Below are 20,845 nucleotides of genomic sequence, written 5' to 3'. Positions count from 1 at the left end.
CACAGTCACGGCCCAATGTCACAGTCACAGCCCAGGCAATTATTTTAAGGTTAAAACAAAGAATTGCTGATGCTGGAAATCTGAAACAAAAAAAAAAGAAGTGCCGGAGAAGCTCAGTAGGTTGCATCTGTAGAGAGAGAAACAGAGTTATACTAATGTTTTGAAGTGTTCTGACGAAGAGTCTCTGGATTCAAAATGTTAACTCCACTTCTTTTTCTCTACAAATGCTGCCAGATCTGAATTATTTTAAAGAATTGCATAGTTTCATTCTTCATAAAGAACAGTTTTCGTTACAGATTTAATTTATAGGGCTGCACCATTTGGCCTATAATCAGACAGTCTCTGGGACCATATCCAAGCACAGATCCCAGGAGCTCTGTTACCAGTCTTCAAACCTACAAGATTGGTAAAATGGAAAAATGGTCATTGCACCCAGCAGATAAGAAGTTCTTGAGTATAGTTACACTCACTGTACCTGCTCCCTGCTATTATTCATTTTTTCAAAAATATATCTTGTTTACAAAATGTGTAATATGTGGCTTAAATATTACAGAATTTACGGGGAAAATCTATTGGTTCCACTCATTATATGATTGTAATGGCTCTATAAAGTATGTTCCCCAGCCTGAGGACAGAACAATTCAAATTAGAACTTACAGAAAGTACAATAGCTATAAAATGTTCCTCAGTACAAGATGTTCCACTGAGGTGCATCAATACATTTTCAACACTCTTGATTTACATTGTAAATTCTTTGTAAATTTACACAGCCTGAGGGTTGGGATCAGGGATGGTTTCCGGCACTTCGATATACAAGGCTGTAAAGTGCCAGGTAGTGACCTTTCACCATTGGACCTCTGTAGTGGCGGCCTCCAGACTTAGTACAGGCATCAGCACGTACTGCTGGACCTTGGAATGTGTCAGTCTGCAAAACTCCAGTGAGGACAACTCCTTGAACTGGAAGATCAGCAAGTTTCAGACAGACCACAGAGAATCTTTCACTGCATTGGTTGTTCTCCATCAGCAATTGATGTTTGTCTGTGTGTGCCCAAGGAAAAGCCTCACGGAGCTACTTTGGATGAACCTCCACCAAAATACTGCATCTCTCTCCAGCTCTTCTTTTCAAAGGCACACCTTCCACACCACAATCACTTTGAGGGCAAAGTATGGGCAAGGAAAGATTCCCAACATGCAGGAAGGATCTGACAAGAAGTTCCAAGTTGCAGGTAATCAGAGGATTTTGAGATCATCGCTGGATCGTGAGTGGACATCGGAGCTATTGCTGATGGACCATTATGCTGGCTTCGGACTAACCCCCAATCAGCGTACAGCCAATCAGAGCTATGACTACTGTGATCATCTGAGCCCCAGTCCAGGGTGTCTGGTACACAGTCAATGAAGGCGGCAGAGGAAGGAATACCAGTCGATCAGACTCTCTTGTTAAGGAGAATCCTTCTGGATTGCTGCAGGCTCCAAGCAGCAGAAGGTGTCTGCTTGAAGGTGTCTCAAAAGGTGGGAATCAGAAAGCTTTCCAACCAGATCTGGAGTCAGGTAGGCTGCCTACTCTCTCCTGCCTTGTTTGTGTTGTCAGGCCCATTCCCTGAACCTGCATTATTGCCGTCACTCGAGGAAGTTTCCACTTCATCTGGAGGTCTATGATGGACCATGTCTGCAGGGATACCATGTACAAAGCTCTGGATGGGTTTGGCAGGGGGGAAAACGTAAACGCCACCCCCATCCGGATGGCCACCTTTGTGCACGGCTGCATCCAGCTGTGCGTAGACACAGATACTTTGTGTACACAAACAAACATCACTACATACTGAGGCTCTATCTGTCCTGTGTTATGAAGGATGGGACTGGCCTCACTGCCACAGAACACTCCAAATAGTTGGACCGTTCCATAGTACTTGTCCTTCAGAGAGAAATTTGCAAAGATAAACCCGTTTGAGCATTAGTCCATCAAGACGTGGTCAGCATGTAGCATCCTTGAGACCCTGTGGGAAAAGGAGAGGGTAGTTCCCTGAGCAAAATGTTAAAATCATTTAGCAGAATGTCTCATCATCAGGACGTTTCAACAAGCACCAAGATTTGCTTGGCTGGTGGTGAGATCTCACTACCTGTGAGATTCTTCACGTACGAACAGACTCACTGTGCCACTGCACTGCCCTTGAAGCAGCTGTGAGGGAGTAGTGATTCTCATGCATCTCCTTCTGGAATGTACCTTTGGAAAGGAAGTCTGGAGGAAGATGCACTGATTTTTGTCGAGCTTCATCCCGAGCAGCTCTGCGACGGAGGACTCTATGCTCTATGGGCTGTTCCCCAGGATGCACACTGAGACAAACATGACTGCACCTGAAGAAACATCAACTCGGTGAAAGACTCTCTTTGGTCGGCCTGAAACTTGTTGGTCTTCCAGAACAAGGGGGTGACCTTGACCGAATGTTGTAGACTGGCACATTCGAAGATCCAAGACTACATGCTGAGGGACGCACTAAAGCTTGGGGCAGCTGCCTCCAAGTCTGCAATGGGGAAAGACCACCATCAAAGATCTTTCTGCCAAAGTACAACTGTACAAAGTACAGGTTTTCAGATCCTCTCTTTGTCTCAAAATGAACATAAACAGTATCCTGCATGAAGAGAAAAAGCCTTTGGTTTTTGTAACATGTCAAATTCCAACGTTGATTTTTCTTGATATTCAGAGGTTATACAGAACTGCTTTGGTTCCTGTGTATGTACATAAAGAGTTAATATGAATAAAGTATATTTTTTCCAATAAGAAAAGTCTTTGTGCATTTCTGTAAATTCTGGAGGTGAGCCATTCAGCCAAGTGTCTTTGACAGTCTGTTTGGGGATCAATGTCCTGCTTTTGCTTGTCGAGCCTGAATGACGTCACATGCTGACCAGTGTATCCACTTTTATTTTTAACCAGAAGTCAACGTGGAGACCCACATTGGCACACCGATTGCCATGCATGGAATGTTGCAGTGACTATGCACACACAGCTTAAAAGACAAAATTACTACTGAACACAGTCTGATGGACTTGTGGTCCAAGGTGATTTTTTTTTGCATAAATCTCTCACAAAGAACAGGTGGTCCAGCGTGGTCTCAGTACCTGGAGCATGACACAGTCTCACAGTTCAGTTTCTGTCCCCAGCTCCCAGCTCATTCAGGCAGTATTTGTTCCAAAAACGTCATCCTGGCTTTAAAACATTAACTCTGTGTTCTCAGCAGAGATGGTGCTAGACCCACTGAGTTTCTCCAGCAATTTCTGTTTTTCTTCAGATTTCCAGCACAGTATTTTGTTATTATTTCCCTATTGGTTCCTGTGGTTAGATACAGTCTCTATACCCAGTTCTATGTTGGTTTCTGTAGTTACAGTCTCTCTGTCCAGTTCCCAATTAATTAGTGCAGGTAGTTCCTTATACCTACCCGTAGGTGGTTACAGTCAGTTCACCCAATTCCTATTTGTTTGGTGGAGATAGTTACAGTCTCTTTTACAGATTCTTGGTGGTTACTGTAGGTAGGGAAAATCTGTGTTTCCTGTCCCCTATTGGTTCCTGTGGCTACAGTATCTGTAGCCAGCCCCTATTGCTTACTGAAGTTACAGTCTGTGTAGGAGAAAGTGAGGACTGCAGATGCTGGAGATCAGAGCTGAAAAATGTGTTGCTGGAAAAGCACAGCAGGTCAGGCAGCATCCAAGGAGCAGGAGAATCGACGTTTCTGGCTGAAGAAGGGCTTACGCCCGAAATGTCGAATCTCCTGCTCCTTGGGATGCTGCCTGACCTGCTGCGCTTTTCCAGCAACACATTTTTCAGCTTACAGTCTGTGTACCCAAGTCCCTGTTGTTTACTGGAGCTACAGTCTCAGGACCCAGCTCCCCATTATTTTGTAAACAAAAATCAAAAGAACTGTGCATGCTGGAAATCAGAAACAAAACAGAAATTGCTGGAAAAGCTCAGCAGGTCTGGCAGCACCATTGCAGCTCTAATGACCCTTCCTCTTGGCTGTGTTGTGTCCTGAGGAAGGGCCATCGAACTCAAAACGTTAACTCTGATTTCTCTCCATAGATACAGCCAGATCCTCTGAGCCTTTCCAGCAATTTCTGTTTTTATCCCTATTATTTCCTACTGTTAGTTTACAGTCTCAATTCCCTGATCCCTATTGGTTCCTTCAGTTATAATCTGTGTACCCAAGTACCTATTGGTTAGTGGTTAGTCACAGTCTCTCTCTGCTCAACTCCCTATTGGCACCTGTACTTCCAGTCTCTGCAGCCATTATTGGTTAATATCCAACCAATCAGGTTATCTCCCTACATTCACCAGTATGTACCTACTGAAGAGGAAATGTTTACCATACCTTTCATCAACTCTACCCTGAAATGTTCACTGTACCTTCCCAACAGATGCTGCCAGACCTGCTGAGTCTCTACAGCTCTCTCTCACTTTTCCAGCATCTACACTATTTTTGAAGTTCTTCCTCTATTGGTGACTCCAGCTGGTGACAGGCCCTGAAACCAGCTCCCCATTGGCTCCTGCACTTGGTTACAGCAGCGCATGGACTGCCATTGGTGACGGTATCGCCGACATCATTCGTTCACAATTATTATTAAATCTCTTAGTATTCAGGTCTCACACACACTCTCTCTCTCACCTTCACTGCCTCTTCCGGTCTGCCACAACCCGGAAGGAATGTCGGACACGCCCCGCCTCCAGACCCCTCGCTTTTGTGAATGGGCGAGCGCGCCGACCTGAAGCGTCGCTGATTGGCTCCCTGCAACCCGCTGGTCAGGAGCCCAACCAATCAGGTAACGTGAGGCCCCAGGAGGGGTGGAGCCAGGGAGTTAAATCTAAAGTGAAGTTTCAAATGTCCTGATGATTTTTTTTTAGATTAGATTAGATTACTTACAGTGTGGAAACAGGCCCTTCGGCCCAACAAGTCCACACCGCCCCAACGAAGCGCAACCCACCCATACCCCTACATTTACCCCTTACCTAACACTACGGGCAATTTAGCATGGCCAATTCACCTGACCTGCACATCTTTGTGACTGTGGGAGGAAACCGGAGCACCCGGAGGAAACCCACGCAGACACGGGGAGAACGTGTAAACTCCACACAGTCAGTCACCTGAGGCTGGAATCGAACCTGAGTCTCTGGCGCTGTGAGGCAGCAGTGCTAACCACTGTACCACCGTGTTATTGATTGTACTATACTTTTAGACAAAGTTAAAAATCACACAACACCAGGTTATAGTCCAACACGTTTATTTGGAAGCACTAGCTTTCGCAGTGCTGCTCCTTCATCAGCTACCTTGTACGGTACTTCCAAATAAACTTGTTGGACTATAACCTGGTGTCGTATGATTTTTAACTTTGTCCACCCCAGTCCAACACAGGCACCTCAACATCTCATAATTTTGTCCACCACAATCAGATCACTTGTCAATCTTTTCTGCTCTAAGGAAAACATCTCATTCTAACAAGATTCACTCCATAGCTGAATTACTCCAGTGGGGCAACATCCTGATGAATCTCCTCTACATCCCCTCTAGTGTAAACACATTGTTCCTACAGTTTGGTAACCAGAACTGTACACAGTACTCCATCTGTGGTCTGACTAATGTTATAATACAAATGTGTCATTTTGTACTTGCTCTTGTATTCAGTATCTTGACTAACAGAGTCAAGTATCCCATAGGCCCTTTTAACCACCTTATATGCCCTTCGTTCAAGGATCTGTGGACATGAACACCAAAGTCCTTGTGATCCACTGTACTTCCTAGGGTCCCATCATTCAATGTGTACTCCCTTGCTTTGTTCGTCCTCCCTGACCAATCAGAGAAAATAGTTATGAACTGCTCTTCTAAGTTCAGACAGGGTTTCTCCTGTGTCTTGTACTATTGAGCCAATCAGCATCAAACACAGGAAGGTAGTGATCTGTGATTGGAGAAGCAATGAACAGGGCGAAGGCCGAGATGACGTGGGTGGGGGGGAGGAGGGAAAGGATGCTGAGCTCCTGAGGAAGTGCGAGTGGCAGGGGGAGCAGGAAGACAGCAATAGTAGTGGGGTATCTGGAGGGCAGAGATAAGTAGTGTGGATATGGTTGGTGGGAGGTTGAGGGGCATTAGATACCATTTTCCCAGGGCCAGGATGGGAATTCACTCATTTGCTGAGGCAGATATTAGCCTGCTGGATGCAGGAGTGTTGGTGGTGGGGGAGATGTGGGTACCATAAGGTGGGTGTGGTGGCAGGGAGACTGTGAGAAGTTAGCGATTTTTGAAAAGATTTGTAGCCCAGGTTGATGATAAGTCTGTAAGTTAGCTTGCTGAGCTTGAAGGTTTGTTTTCAGATGTTTCGTCACCATGATAACATAATCAGTGAGAGTCTCTGGTGAAGCACTGGTGGTGTCCCACCTCCCTATTTATAAGTCTTGGTTTCTTAAGGTGGGTGATGTCATTTCCGTTTTCTTCCTAAGGGACGGTAGGTCTATGTCAATGTATTTATTGATGGAGTTCTGGTTAGAATGCCATGCCTCTAAGAATTCTTGTACATGTCTTTGTTTCACCTGTCCTAGGATGTGTGTGTGTTGTCCCAGTCAAAGTGGTGTCCTTCCTTGTCTGTATGTATGGAAACTAGTGAGAGTGGGTCGTATCTTTTGGTGGCCAGTTGGTGTTCATGTATCCTGGCGGAAAGTTTCCTGCTAGCTTGTTCGATGCAGTGTGAGAAGTGATTGAAGACAGGGAGCCCTATTGGATGAAGGAGTGCACTATTGCTCCAGTCCATGGGTCACAACATAAAATAAAAATATATTTCCCAGTTCCTATGATGGCCAGTTAACTACCTATCAGATTTTATGAAGATCCACCATCAATGAGGTTGTTGCCTTACTTGCTGAGCTGGTAAGCTTATTTGCAGATGTTTCATCACCATTCTAGGTAACATCATCAGTGCGTCTCTGGTGAAGCATTGGTGTTCTGTCCCGCTTATTATTTTTGTGTCTGGGTCTGCTGAGATTGATGGTGTCATTTCCAATTTTGTTGCTGGTTCTCTTTTTTAGTGGTTAGTATATGGGATCCTACTCTATATGTTTCTTAATGGAGTTCCACGTTGAGTGATAGGCTTCCAGGAATTCCCATGCATGTCTCTGTTTGGCTTGTCCAAGGGTGGATACGTTGTCCCAGTCAAATTGGAAACCTTCATTGTCCATGTGTCTGGATACAAGTGATAGCTAGTCATGCCTCTTGATGGCTAGTTGGTGTTTGTGTACCCTGGTGGCTAATTTCCTTCCTGTTTGCCCTATGTAATGCTTTTGGCTGCCTTTACATGGTGTTTTGTATATAACATTGGTCCTCTTGTTGTGGGTATTGGATCCTTTATACTTGTTTATAGTAGTGTGGTAGTTGGTTTGTGAGCTTACAACCCCAGGGGGCAGAGTAGCCTGATGGCCATTTCTGGTATGTCCTTAATGTATGGCAGTGTGGCCAGTGCGTCCGGGTGTGTTGTGTCTTCCTGTTGTGGTCTGTCATGCAGGTATTGCAGGTATTGGCGGACTATGCTTTTTGGGTACCCATCATGAAGACGTTGTGTAGGTGTTCTTCTTCTGCTTTGCGCAGCTCGGGGGTACTGCAGTGTGTTACAATGTTCTTAAGCAGCTCCATTTGTGGGTGTTGGGATGGTTGCAGTTATAGTCAAATACTTGGTCTGTGTGGGTGGCTTTCCTGTATACACTGGTCTAGAGCTCCCCATTTGCTTTGCATTTGACCATTATGTCGAGGAAGGGGAGTCGATTGTTGTTCTCTTCTTCATTGGTGAATTTTATGCTAGTAAGGGTGTTGTTTATGAGTTGATGGATTTCCTCTAGCTGTGCGCATTTGGTAATGACGAAGGTGTCATCTACATAACAGATTCACAATATAGGCAGGATAGCGGGCAGTACTGTCCATTCTAGTCTTTGCATGACAGCTTCTGCTATTAGTCTTGATGTCGGTGATCCCACGGGCCTCCGTTGATTTGTTCGTAGACCTGACCGTTGAAGATGAAGTGGGTTGTGATCTAGCAGTTTGAGGGTGCTGTCTTCGCTGACGGCATTGGTGTTGTAGGTTGTCTGCATTCTTGGTCCTTCGAGTAGTGAGGCTATTGTTTCCTTGGCTACAGGGCTATCACGTTAAAGGAGACCATAATCTCAACCCCATCTATTGTTGGTGTTCCTGATGATGTTGAGGAATTCTTGGGTGGAGTGGACAAAGTAGGCTAAGTTGTCCACTAGAGGTTGTCGTCTTTAGTAGTTACAGAGTCATAGATACGTACAGCACGGAAACAGATTCTTCAGTCCAACTCGTCCGTGCTGACCAGATATCCTAAACTAATCTAGTCCCAAATGCCAACACCTCCAAACCCTTCCTATTCATATTCCCATCCAGATGCCTTTTAAATGCTGTAGTTGTACTAGCCTCCACCACTTCCTCTGGCAGCTCATTCCATACACGCACCACCCTCTGCATAAAAAAGTTGCCCCTTAGATCCCTTTTATATCTTTCCCCTCTCCCCCACCCCAGGGAAAAGACGTGCTCAATTTATCTTATCCACGCCCCTCATGATTTTATAGACCTCTATAAGGTCACCCCGCAGCCTCCGATGCTCCAGGGAAAACAGCCCCAGTCAATTCATCTCCTCCCTATAGCTTAAATCCTCCAACCCTAGCAACATCCTTGTAAATCTTGTCTGAATCCTTTCAAGTTTCACAACATCCTTCCAATAGGAAGGAGACCAGAATTGCAAGCAATATTCCAACAGTGGCCTAACCAATATCTTGTACAGCTGCAACATGGCATCCCAACTCCCATACTCAATAGTTTGACCAATGAAGGAAAGCATACCAAACACCTTCTTCACTATCCTATCTACCTGCGACTCCACTCTCAAGGAGCTATGAACCTGCACTCCAAGGTCTCTTTGTTCAGCAACACTCCCTAGGACCTTACCGTCAAGTGTATAAGTCCTGCTAAGATGTGCTTTTCCAAAATGCAGCACCTCGCATTTATCTGAATTAAACTCCATCTGCCACTTCTCAGCCCATTGGCCCATCTGACCAAGATCCTGTTGTAATCTGAGAAAACCTTCCTTACTGTCCACTACACCTCCAATTTTGGTGTCATCTGCAACTTACTAACTGTACCTCTTATGCTCGCATCCAAATCATTTATATAAATGATGAAAAGTAGTCAACCCAGCACCGATCCTTGTGATACTCCACTGGTCACAGGCCTCCAGTCTGAAAAGCAACCGTCCACCACCACCCTCTGTCTTCTACCTTCAAGCCAGTTCTGTATCGAAATGGCTACTTCTCCCTGTATTCCTTGGGATCTTACCTTGCTAACCAGTCTCCCATGAGGAACTTAAGTCCATATAGGTCACGTCTACTGCTCTGCCCTTGAGAAAGTCCATAGCCTTAAAACCTGTCTTTAAACATTTAGACTAAAATGTAATGCTGATTATAGAACACGTTTACTGCACTAGAAAATAGACAGACAGGAAGGCTCATAAAAAGGGGGGAACTCAAGGAATGCTGAAGATAGGGACATCTGGGCCCACCAAGTGATAATAAGATGCTGTAAGGCAATTAAGAACATTTGCCTTAGCATCGGTGAATCTGTGTGAACAGGCCACCAAGTGGTAACATTCACAGCCGTAGCCTTGTGAAATTAACGACTGTTTGAATCTGACCCTGAAATGAAACTCAGTACTGTCAATAGCTTGGTAATTAGCAGTCAGATGCTGTCAATTATAATGGATTCTTATTACCCCTTGCAAGTGGGGCAGACACAGAGAGGAAAAAAAATCTTTGCTGCTACAAGAGCCTGACTTGAGCGTTCAAAAGGACATGAGAGAGAGAGAGAGAGAGACCATCTTAGTGCTGAGGCTGTTGGAGCCAGTAGAAAATTAACTCTTAGTGCTTATCTGCTACGGATTGAATTTAATTGCATTTTGCGACTTTATGATGATATTGAGTAGCCATTACAGTTAGTAAATACAAACTCTGTAAAAGATAATATTAGTGAAGCTTTAACTTACTTGCTGTTCTTGCAGACCTTACAGACTGCACCATTGTCAATTCTAACTAATCAGATCTTATGTCTTATTTGAATTTAAATCACAACCCTGAAAAGAAAGCATGTTTAATTCAAAGACTAATGAGTTAGTTTATATGCAACCTTTTGGTAACATCTCAGCCTCAGGTACAGAGTGATTCAGTGCTTAAAAAGCAGGAGTTTGCTCCTAGCGTAGAAATTATTCTAAGAGATTGAAGAGATTCTGGCACAATGTGTCAGGAAGCCATTTTATGATCAAAAGTTTGCCCTCCTTGCTAAGACGCCATTTTGTAAAACAATTGTAACTGACATGTGAGCTGTGTAAGGTTACCTATGAACTCTTCGAGGAGAAAGTGAGGTCTGCAAATGCTGGAGATCAAAGTTGAAACTTTATTGCTGGAACAGCACAGCAGGTCAGGCAGCATCCAGGGAACAGGAGATTCGACGTTTCGGGCACAGGCCCTTCTTCAGGAAGGGCCTGTGCCCGAAACGTCGAATCTCCTGTTCCCTGGATGCTGCCTGACCTGCTGTGCTGTTCCAGCAATAAAGTTTCAACTATCTATGAACTCTCCAATTAGCTCAGACTGGTACCTCTTTATGATAGGAGTTTATCTCGCTAGCAGGCACCTAACTCGGCTGGTTATGTTTTTCCCACCTGATGAATAGCTTAGGGCCTGTAGGAGTGATTAGTCAAGCGTACACAGGCCTGTCAGTTAACTTTTCTTCCTTACGAATTATTGTCTTTTACTGTTATCTGTCTAATTAAGAACATGCAAAGTTTCTTTAAATTTTTGTATAAAGGAAGCCACTTTGTATCAGTACATTGGAGTAGCCTGCTGGGGCACTTGAAGAGCTGGTACCCTACTCTCCTAGGTTATTAGAGCCTTGTTAGTTTAGCTTATAGGCATCAGTGTTATGTTGTATCAGTGATGCTATTGGTAAATAAAGGGGATGACTAAAATTAAACTAATTTGTCTGTAAAAGGGTTTTTATTCCAGACTTCCAAAGAGTACAATCTCCGGGACGAACCAAAATCGAGGCTTAAAGGTCTGAGTCCATAACGGATTCCCTGGGCCGTCTCAAATCTGTACTTTAACACCCTGTCAATCCTTTTTGTTACTTCATCAAATAACTCAATCAAGTTTGTGAGACATGATTTCCCATGCACAAAGCCATGCTGACTATCCCTAATCAGTCTTTGCCTTTCCAAAGACATGTACATCCTGTCCCTCAGGATTCCCTCACACAACTTGTCCACTACCAATGTCAGGCTCACTGGTCTATAGTTCCTTGGCTTTTCCTTCACCAGCACGTTAGCCAACCTCCAGTCTTCTGGCACCTCACCTGTAACCATCAATGATTCAAATATCTCAGTAAGGGCCCCAGCAATCACTTCCCTCACTTCCCACAGAGTTCTAGGGTACACCTGATCAGGTCCTGGGGATTTATCCACTTTTATGCATTTCAAGACATCCAGCACTTCCTCCTCTGTAATATGGACAATTTTCAAGATGTCACCATCTATTTCCCCACATTTTGTATCTTCCATGTCCTTTTTCACAGTAAATACTGATTAAAATACACGTTTAGTATCTTCCCCATCTCCTGCGGCTCCACACTTAGGCTGAAAATGTGTTGCTGGAAAAGCGCAGCAGGTCAGGCAGCATCCAGGGAACAGGAGAATCGACGTTTCGGGCATAAGCTCTTCTTCAGGAATGAGGAAAGTTTGTCCAGCAGGCTAAGATAAAACGTTGGGAGGAGGGACTTTGGGGAGGGGCGTTGGAAATGCGATAGGTGGAAGGAGGTTAAGGTGAGGGTGATAGGCCAGACTGGGGTGGGGACGGAGAGATCAGGAAGAAGATTGCAGGTTAGGAAGGCGGTGCTGAATTCGATGGATTTGACTGGGACAAGGTGGGGGGAGGGGAAATGAGGAAACTGGTGAAATCCGAGTTCATCCCTTGTGGTTGGAGGGTTCCTAGGTGGAAGATGAGGCGCTCTTCCTCCAACTGTCGTGTTGTTGTGGTCTGGCGATGGAGGAGTCCAAAGACCTGCATATCCTTGGTGGAGTGGGAGGGGGAGTTGAAGTGTTGAGCCACAGGGTGGTTGGGTTGGTTGGTCTGGGTGTCGCAGAGGTGTTCTCTGAAACGCTCCGCAAGTAGCCGGCCTGTCTCCCCAATATAGAGGAGGCCACATCGGGTGCAGAGGATGCAATAGATGATGTGTGTGGAGGTGCAGGTGAATCTGTGGCGGATATGGAAGTTTCCTTTGGGGCCTTGGAGGGAGGTGAGGGGGGAGGTCTTGCACCTCCTGCGGTTGCAGGGGAAGGTGCCGGGAGTGGAGGTTGGGTTGGTGGGGGGTGTGGATCTGACGAGGGAGTCACGGAGGGAGTGGTCTTTACGGAATGCTGATAGGGGAGGGGAGGGAAATATATCCTTGGTGGTGGGATCCGTTTGGAGGTGGCGGAAATGACAGCGGATGATGCGCTGTATATGGAGATTGGTGGGGTGGTAGGTGAGGACCAGTGGGGTTCTGTCCTGGTGGCGGTTGGAGGGGCGGGGCTCAAGGGCGGAGGAGCGGGAAGTAGAAGAGATGCGGTGGAGGGCATCGTCGACCACGTCGGGGGGGAAATTGCGGTCCTTGAAGAAGGAGGCCATCTGTGTTGTACGTTTTTGGAACTGGTCCTCCTGGGAGCAGATGTGGCGGAGTCAAAGGAATTGGGAATATGGGATGGCGTTTTTACAGGGGGCAGGGTGGGAGGAGGTGTAGTCCAGGTAGCTGTGGGAGTCGGTCGGTTTGTAGTAGATGTCCGTGTTGATTCGGTCGTCTGAGATAGAAATACAAAGGTCGAGGAAGGGGAGGGAGGAATCTGAGACTGTCCAGGTGAATTTGAGGTCGGGGTGGAAGGTGTTGGTGAAGTGGATGAACTGTTCAACCTCCTCGTGGGAGCACGAGGCAGCGCCGATACAGTCATCGATGTAGCGGAGGAAAAGGTGGGGGGTGGGGCCAGTGTAGTTGCGGAAGATGGACTGTTCCACATATCCTACGAAGAGGCAGGCATAGCTGGGGCCCATGTGGGTGCCCATGGCTACTCCTTTCGTTTGGAGGAAGTGGGAGGATTGGAAAGAGAAGTTGTTCAGGGTGAGGACCAGTTCAGTCAGTCGAAGGAGGGTGTCAGTGGAAGGGTACTGGTCGGTACGGTGGGAAAGGAAGAAGCGGAGGGCTTTGAGTCCTTCGTGATGGGGGATGGAGGTGTACAGGGACTGGATGTCCATGGTGAAGATAAGGCATTGGGGACCGGGGAAGCGAAAATCATGGAGCAGGTGGAGGGCATGGGTGGTGTCCCGAACGTAGGTGGGGAGTTCTTGGACTAAGGGGGTCAGGACGGTGTCAAGGTATGCGGAGATGAGTTCGGTGGGGCAGGAGCAGGCTGAGACAATGGGTCGGCCGGGGCAGTCAGGTTTGTGGATTTTGGGCAGGAGGTAGAAACGGGCGGTGCGGGGTTGTGGGACTATGAGGTTGGAGGCGGTGGATGGGAGATCCCCCGAGGTGATGAGGTTATGGATGGTCTGGAAGATGATGGTTTGGTGGTGGGGGGTGGGATCATTGTCCCTCAGGATGGTCGACGATGCCCTCTACCGCATCTCTTCCACTTCCCGCTCCTCCGCACTTGAGCCCCGCCCCTCCAACCGCCACCAGGACAGAACCCCACTGGTCCTCACCTACCACCCCACCAATCTCCATGTACAGCGCATCATCCGCCGTCATTTCCGCCACCTCCAAACGGACCCCACCACCAAGGATATATTTCCCTCCCCTCCCCTATCAGCATTCCGTAAAGACCACTCCCTCCATGACTCCCTCGTCAGATCCACACCCCCCACCAACCCAACCTCCACTCCTGGCACCTTCCCCTGCAACCGCAGGAGGTGCAAGACTTGCGCCCACACCTCCCCCCTCACCACCCTCCAAGGCCCCAAAGGAAACTTCCATATCCGCCACAGATTCACCTACACCTCCACACACATCATCTATTGCATCCTCTGCACCCGATGTGGCCTCCTCTATATTGGGGAGACAGGCCGGCTACTTGCGGAGCGTTTCAGAGAACACCTCTGGGACACCCGGACCAACCAACCCAACCACCCTGTGGCTCAACACTTCAACTCCCCCTCCCATTCCACCAAGGATATGCAGGTCTTTGGACTCCTCCATCGCCAGACCACAACAACACGACGGTTGGAGGAAGAGCGCCTCATCTTCCGCTTAGGAACCCTCCAACCACAAGGGATGAACTCGGATTTCACCAGTTTCCTCATTTCCCCTCCCCCCACCTTGTCCCAGTCAAATCCATCGAATTCAGCACCGCCTTCCTAACCTGCAATCTTCTTCCTGATCTCTCCGTCCCCACCCCAGTCTGACCTATCACCCTCACCTTGACCTCTTTCCACCTATCACATTTCCGACGCCCCTCCTCCCTACGTTTTATCTTAGCCTGCTGGACAAACTTTCCTCATTCCTGAAGAAGGGCTTATGCCCGAAACGTCGATTCTCCTGTTCCTTGGATGCTGCCTGACCTGCTGCGCTTTTCCAGCAACACATTTTCAGCTCTGATCTCCAACATCTGCAGTCCTCACTTCCTCCTCAATTTCTTTAGTCTTCCAGCATTCCATATACCTACCAGCCTTCCTTTCACCCTGACAGGAATATACTTCCTCTGGACTCTTGTTATCTCATTTCTGAAGGCTTCCCATTTTCCAGCCGTCCCTTTACCTGCGAACATCTGCCCCCAATCAGCTTTCAAAAGTTCTTGTCTAATACCGTCAAAGTTGGCCTTTCTCCAATTTAGAACTTCAACTTTTAGATCTGATCTATCCTTTTCCATCATTATTTTAAATGTAATAGAATTATGGTTGCTGGCCCCAAAGTGCTCCCCCACTGATACCTCAGTCACCTGTCCTGCCTTATTTCCCAAGAGTAGGTCAAGTTTTGCACCTTCTCTATTGGGTACATCCACATACCGAATCAGAAAATTGTCTTGTACACACTTAACAAATTCCTCTCCATCTAAACCTTTAATACTATGGCAGTCCCAGTCGATGTTTGGAAAGTTAAAATCCCCTATCAAATGATCCTATTATTCTTACAGATAGCTGAGATCTCCTTACAAGTTTGTTTCTCAATTTCCCTCTGACTACTAGAGGGCCTATAATGCAATCCCAATAAGGTGATCATCCCTTTCTTTTTTCTCAGTTCCACCCAAATAACTTCCCTGGATGTATTTCTGGAATATCCTCCCTCAGCACAGCTGTAATGCTATCCCTTATCAAAAATGCCACTCCCCCTCCTCTCTTGCCTCCCTTTCTATCCTTCCTGTAGCATTTGTATCCTGGAACATTAAGCTGCCAATCCTGCCCATCCCTGAGCCATGTTTCTGTAATTGCTATGATATCCCAGTCCCATGTTCCTAACCATGCCCTGAGTTCATCTGCCTTCCCTGTTCGGCCCCTTGCATTGAAATAAATGCAGTTTAATTTATTAGTCCTACCTTGTCCCTGCCTGCCCTGACTGTTTGACTCGCTTCTGTTCTCAACTTTATCAGTCTCAGATTGATCTCTTTCCTCACTATCTCCCTGGGTCCCACCCCCCCCCCACCTTACTAGATTAAATCCTCCTGAGCAACTCTAGCAAATTTCCCTGCCAGTATATTAGTCCCCTTCCAATTTAGGTGCAATCTGTCCTTCTTGTACAGATCACTTCTACCCCTAAAGAAATTCCAATGATCCAAAAATGTGAATCCTTCTCCCATACACCAGCTCCTCAGCCACGCATTCATCTGCTCTATCCTCCTATTCCTGCCCTCACTAGCTCGTAGCACTAGGAGTAATCCAGATATTACTACCCTTGAGGACCTCCTTTTTAAATTTCTGCCTAACTCTCTGTAATCTCCCTTCAGAGTCTCAACCTTTTCCCTTCCAATGTCGTTGGTTCCAATGTGGACAATGACCTCTTGCTGGCCCCACTCCCCCATGAGAACATTCTGTACCCTCTCTGAGACATCCTTGATCCTGGCACCAGGGAAACAACACACCATTCTGCTTTTTCTCTGCTGGCCACAGAAACGTCTGTCTGTACCTCTGACTACAGAATCTCCTAACACAATTGATCTCTTGGAAGCTGACGTACCCCTCGTTGCATTAGAGCCAGTCTCAATACCAGAAACTTGGCTGCTCGTGCTATGTTCCCCTGAGAATGCATCACCCACTACATTTTCCAAAACACCATACCTGTTTGAAATGGGTATATCCACAAAAGACTCCTGCCCTAGGTGCCGACCTCTCTCACCATTCCTGGAGTTAACCCAGCTATGTGACTGTATCTGAGACTTTCCCCCCTTCCTATAACTGCCATCCATCACATACTGTTGCAAATTCCTCATCGCTTCTATCTGTCTCCAACCGATCCACTCGATCTGATAAGATTCGCATCCAACAGCATTTATGGCAGATATAATCCGCAGTAACCCTTAAACTCTCTTTAAACTCCCACATCTGACAAGAAATACATATCACTGCAAAGGCCATTTTTGCTCCTTCACAATCTACAGACCCAGAAAATAACACCATCTTATTCCTCTACAAAACACTGCACCAGGTTAAATTAATAGCTATGGCTTATATTTTAAGTTTAATCAAGAGACTTATCTCCAAAAACATATAATCAAGAAAGAACCCACTGTACTCACTAATACAGCCTTTCTCTTGGACAGACTGAAAACAACAACTAACTTATCTGATTCTATGTTGTGAACTTCGCCCAAACCGGTTCCTCCAAGATTAGTTGTGAAATTCACTGTTTGTTAATTTTCCCAGATGCACTCCGATGTCCAGTGACACATGAATTCAAAAACAGCAAAGGCAGTAACTGTGCAGGTTCTCTCTCTCTCTCTCTCTCTCTCCCTCCTGCACTGTCCTCACCATGTCTGTATTGTGAAAGGCACAACACATCCGGACACACTGGCCACGTTGCTATACATTAAGGGCATATCAGAAATGACCACCAGACTACTCTGCCCCCTGGGTATGTAAGCCCAGAAACTAACTACCATACTATGACAACAACTAACAGGTATAAAGGATCCCATACCCACAACCAAGAGGACCAATGTTATATACAAAATACCATGTAAAGATGGCCAAAAGTATTATGTTGAGCAAACAGGAAGGAAATTAGCCACCAGGGTACACGAACACCCACTAGCCATCAAGAGGCATGACTAGCTATCACTTGTATCCATACATACAGACAATGAAGGACACCAAATTTGACTGGGACAACATATCCATCCTAGGACAAGGCAAACAGAGGCATGCACAGGAATTTCTGGAAGCCTATCATTCAACCTGGAACTCCATTAACAAACATGTTGAGTTGGATCCCATTTACCAACCACCAAGAAACAGAACTAATAATAAAACCAACCCCAGCAGACCCGGCCACATAAATAGAAAGCAGGATAGAACGACAGCGCTTCACCGGAGGCACATTAATGTTAATACTATGGTGACAAGATGTTTACGAACAAATGTACCAGTTCAGCAAGCAAGTCAACAAGCTGAACGACAAATCTTCTGGTCCATCACCAAGGTTTCTTCAATAAACATATTAAATTATCAAATCAAAATGTATCCAATGAAGATGCAATATCTGGTCAGCATCCACAGTGCTTATTTTAAAAAGGTCTGATTTTAAAAAGATTTTCTGACAGATAGAATATTCTTGAAATGTTCTGAGGCCTGTTTTCTGATGTTTTTTTGGCACATGTGGTCAAGTCATTCATCACACGTGGTTGCCTCTGGTGTCCTAACAGATGCATCTTGTTCAGGAGATACCTTAATTTTTGTTTATTCATTCACAGAATATGGTCTTTGCTGTCTGAGCCAGCCTTTTTTGAGGAATTGCAATTGAGCTACCTCTTGAACTGCTGCAGTCCATTTAGTGTAAGCTCACCCACAGTATGGTTGTGGAGAACATGCCAGGATTTGACCCAGTGAAGACCACCAGAAATAGAAGGTGGGAATAAATGGATTTTTTCACACGTGGTAGGTATGATCATACTCAACTCAGTTTCTGTTTAGTGGTGACTTCCAGAATGTTGACAATGGCCGATTGATATGTTCCTTTAATCAATTTTTTTCCCAATAAGAACAAATAGGTTTCATCCTGAACTCTCAACAAGTTCTTCCAGAAATAGGAGAGATCAGCTAGGCTTCCCTTCCTCAAGACTTCTTGTTTCTCCACTAAATCTAATACCAAATCACTCTTCACCAAGTCACTGTTCAAACAGCTCCAGCTGAGTCAACAGCAAAGCAAGCAGTTACCATCAGTTATGTGATTCCTAGGAAGCCCATTTTTAAAAAAAACTCAGTGACCTTTTAAATAACCTCTTAAATAAAGAATTCAAAGTCTTTCCACAATTACAGTCACAGGTTGTACAGCATGGAAACAGTCCAACACTTCCACGCCACCCAGATATCCTAAACTGATCTAGTCCCATTTGCCAGCATTTGGCCCATATCCCTCTGAAGCCTTCTTATTCATATACCCATCCAGATGCCTTTTAAATGTAATTGTCACAGCCTTCACCACTTCCTCTGGCAGCTCATTCCATACACACCACCCACTGTGTGAAGAAGGTGCCGCTTAGTTGCCTTTTAAATCTTTCCTCTTTCACCTTAAACCCATGCCTTCTAGTTTTAGACTCCGCTATCCTAGTGGAAATACCTTGACTGTTCACCCTACCCATGCCCCTCATGATTTTATACACCTTCATTAGGTTATCCCTCAGCATCAAAGCTCCAGGGAAAACAGCCCCAGCCTATTCAGCCTCTCGTTATAGCTCAAAACCCCCAAATCTGGCAACATCCTTGTACATCTTTTCTGAACCCTTTCAAGTTTCACAACATCCTTCCTATGAAAGGGAGACTTGAATTGAATGCCCAAAGTGGCCGAACCAATTTCCTGTACAGCCACATGACATTCCACCTTCTATATTCAATGCACTGACCAATAAAGGCCTTCTTCACTCCCCTGTCTACTTACGACTCTACCTTCAAGGAATTATGAACCTGTATGGCAACGCTCCTCAGGACCCTACCATTAAGCGTATAAGTCCTCCCCATATTTTCCCTTACTAAAATACAGCAACAAACATTTATCTAAATTAAACGCCACCTGCTACTCATCAGCCCCTTGGCCCAATTGACCACCATGGATATCCAATCCCTCTACACCTCCATCCGCCATGACCAGGGCCTCCAAGCCCTCCGTTTTTTCCTCTCCAGATGTCCCCAACAGTACCCTTCCACCGACACTCTCATTCGTTTGGCCGAACTGGTCCTCACCCTCAACAATTTCTCCTTTGAATCCTCCCACTTCCTCCAGACCAAAGGGGTAGCCATGAGCACACGTATGGGCCCCAGCTATGCCTGTCTCTTTGTTGGCTACGTAGAGCAGTTGATCTTCCGTAATTACACCGGCACCACTCCCCACCTCTTCCTCCGCTACATTGATGACTGCATTGGCGCCATCTTGTGCTCCCACGAGGAGGTTGAGCAATTCATCAACTTCACCAACACATTCCACCCTGACCTTAAATTTACCTGGACACCATCTCTGACACCTCCCTCCCCTTCCTGGACCTCTCCATCTCCATTAATGATGACCGACTTGACACTGACATTTTTTACAAACCCACCGACTCCCACAGCTACCTGGATTACACCTCTTCCCACCCCATCTCTTGCAAATTCCCGTATTCCCAATTCCGCCGCCTCCGCCGGATCTGCTCCCAGGAGGACCAGTTCCACCACAGAACACACCAGATGGCCTCCTTCTTTAGAGACCGCAATTTCCCTTCCCACGTGGTTAAAGATGCCCTCCAACGCATCTCGTCTACATTCCGCACCTCCGCCCTCAGACCCCACCCCTCCAACTGTAACAAGGACAGAACGCCCCTGGTGCTCACCTTCCACCCTACCAACCTTCACATAAACCAAATCATCTGCCAACATTTCTGCCACCTCCAAACAGACCCCACCACCAGGGATATATTTCCCTCCCCACCCCTTTCCGCCTTCCGCAAAGACCGTTCCCTCCGTGACTACCTGGTCAGGTCCATGCCCCCCTACAACCCACCCTCCCATCCTGGCACCTTCCCCTGCCACCGCAGGAACTGTAAGACCTGCGCCCACACCTCCTCCCTCACCTCTATCCAAGGCCCTAAAGGAGCCTTCCACATCCATCAAAGTTTTACCTGCACATCCACTAATATCATTTATTGTATCCGTTGCTCCCGATGCGGTCTCCTCTACATTGGGGAGACTGGGCGCCTCCTAGCAGAGTGCTTTAGGGAACATCTCTGGGACACCCGCACCAATCAACCAAACCGCCCCGTGGCCCAACATTTCAACTCCCCCTCCCACTCTGCCGAGGACATGGAGGTCCTGGGCCTCCTTCACCGCCGCTCCCTCACCACCAGACGCCTGGAGGAAGAACGCCTCATCTTCCGCCTCGGAACACTTCAACCCCAGGGCATCAATGTGGACTTCAACAGCTTCCTCATTTCCCCTTCCCCCACCTCACTCTAGTTCCAAACTTCCAGCTCAGCTGTCCATGACTTGTCCGGACTTGTCCTACCTGCCTATCTCCTTTCCCACCTATCCACTCCACCCTCTCCTCCCTGACCTATCACCTTC

General features: G+C 46.5%; 1 protein-coding gene across 2 annotated transcripts in view; it reads right to left on the bottom strand.

Moving 5' to 3' along the window:
* Positions 1–4,675, bottom strand: part of alad (aminolevulinate dehydratase) — a 33,095-nt gene extending 28,420 nt beyond the window's left edge. The window contains exon 1 of one of the 2 annotated variants that reach the window (XM_043719826.2): positions 4,656–4,675. The gene's annotated coding sequence lies outside the window, so the exon portion shown is untranslated. Of the gene's footprint in view, positions 1–4,361; positions 4,506–4,655 lie in introns of those variants that run through there. The other variant, XM_043719825.2, reaches the window with a different exon arrangement.
* Positions 4,676–20,845: the final 16,170 nt, after the last annotated feature.

This window comes from Chiloscyllium plagiosum, unplaced genomic scaffold (assembly GCF_037043375.1).
Source record: "Chiloscyllium plagiosum isolate Xiang-an unplaced genomic scaffold, Cpla_swu_hap1 HiC_scaffold_21, whole genome shotgun sequence".
Lineage (NCBI taxonomy): Eukaryota > Metazoa > Chordata > Chondrichthyes > Orectolobiformes > Hemiscylliidae > Chiloscyllium > Chiloscyllium plagiosum.
This window is presented reverse-complemented; position numbering and strand designations above follow the sequence as displayed.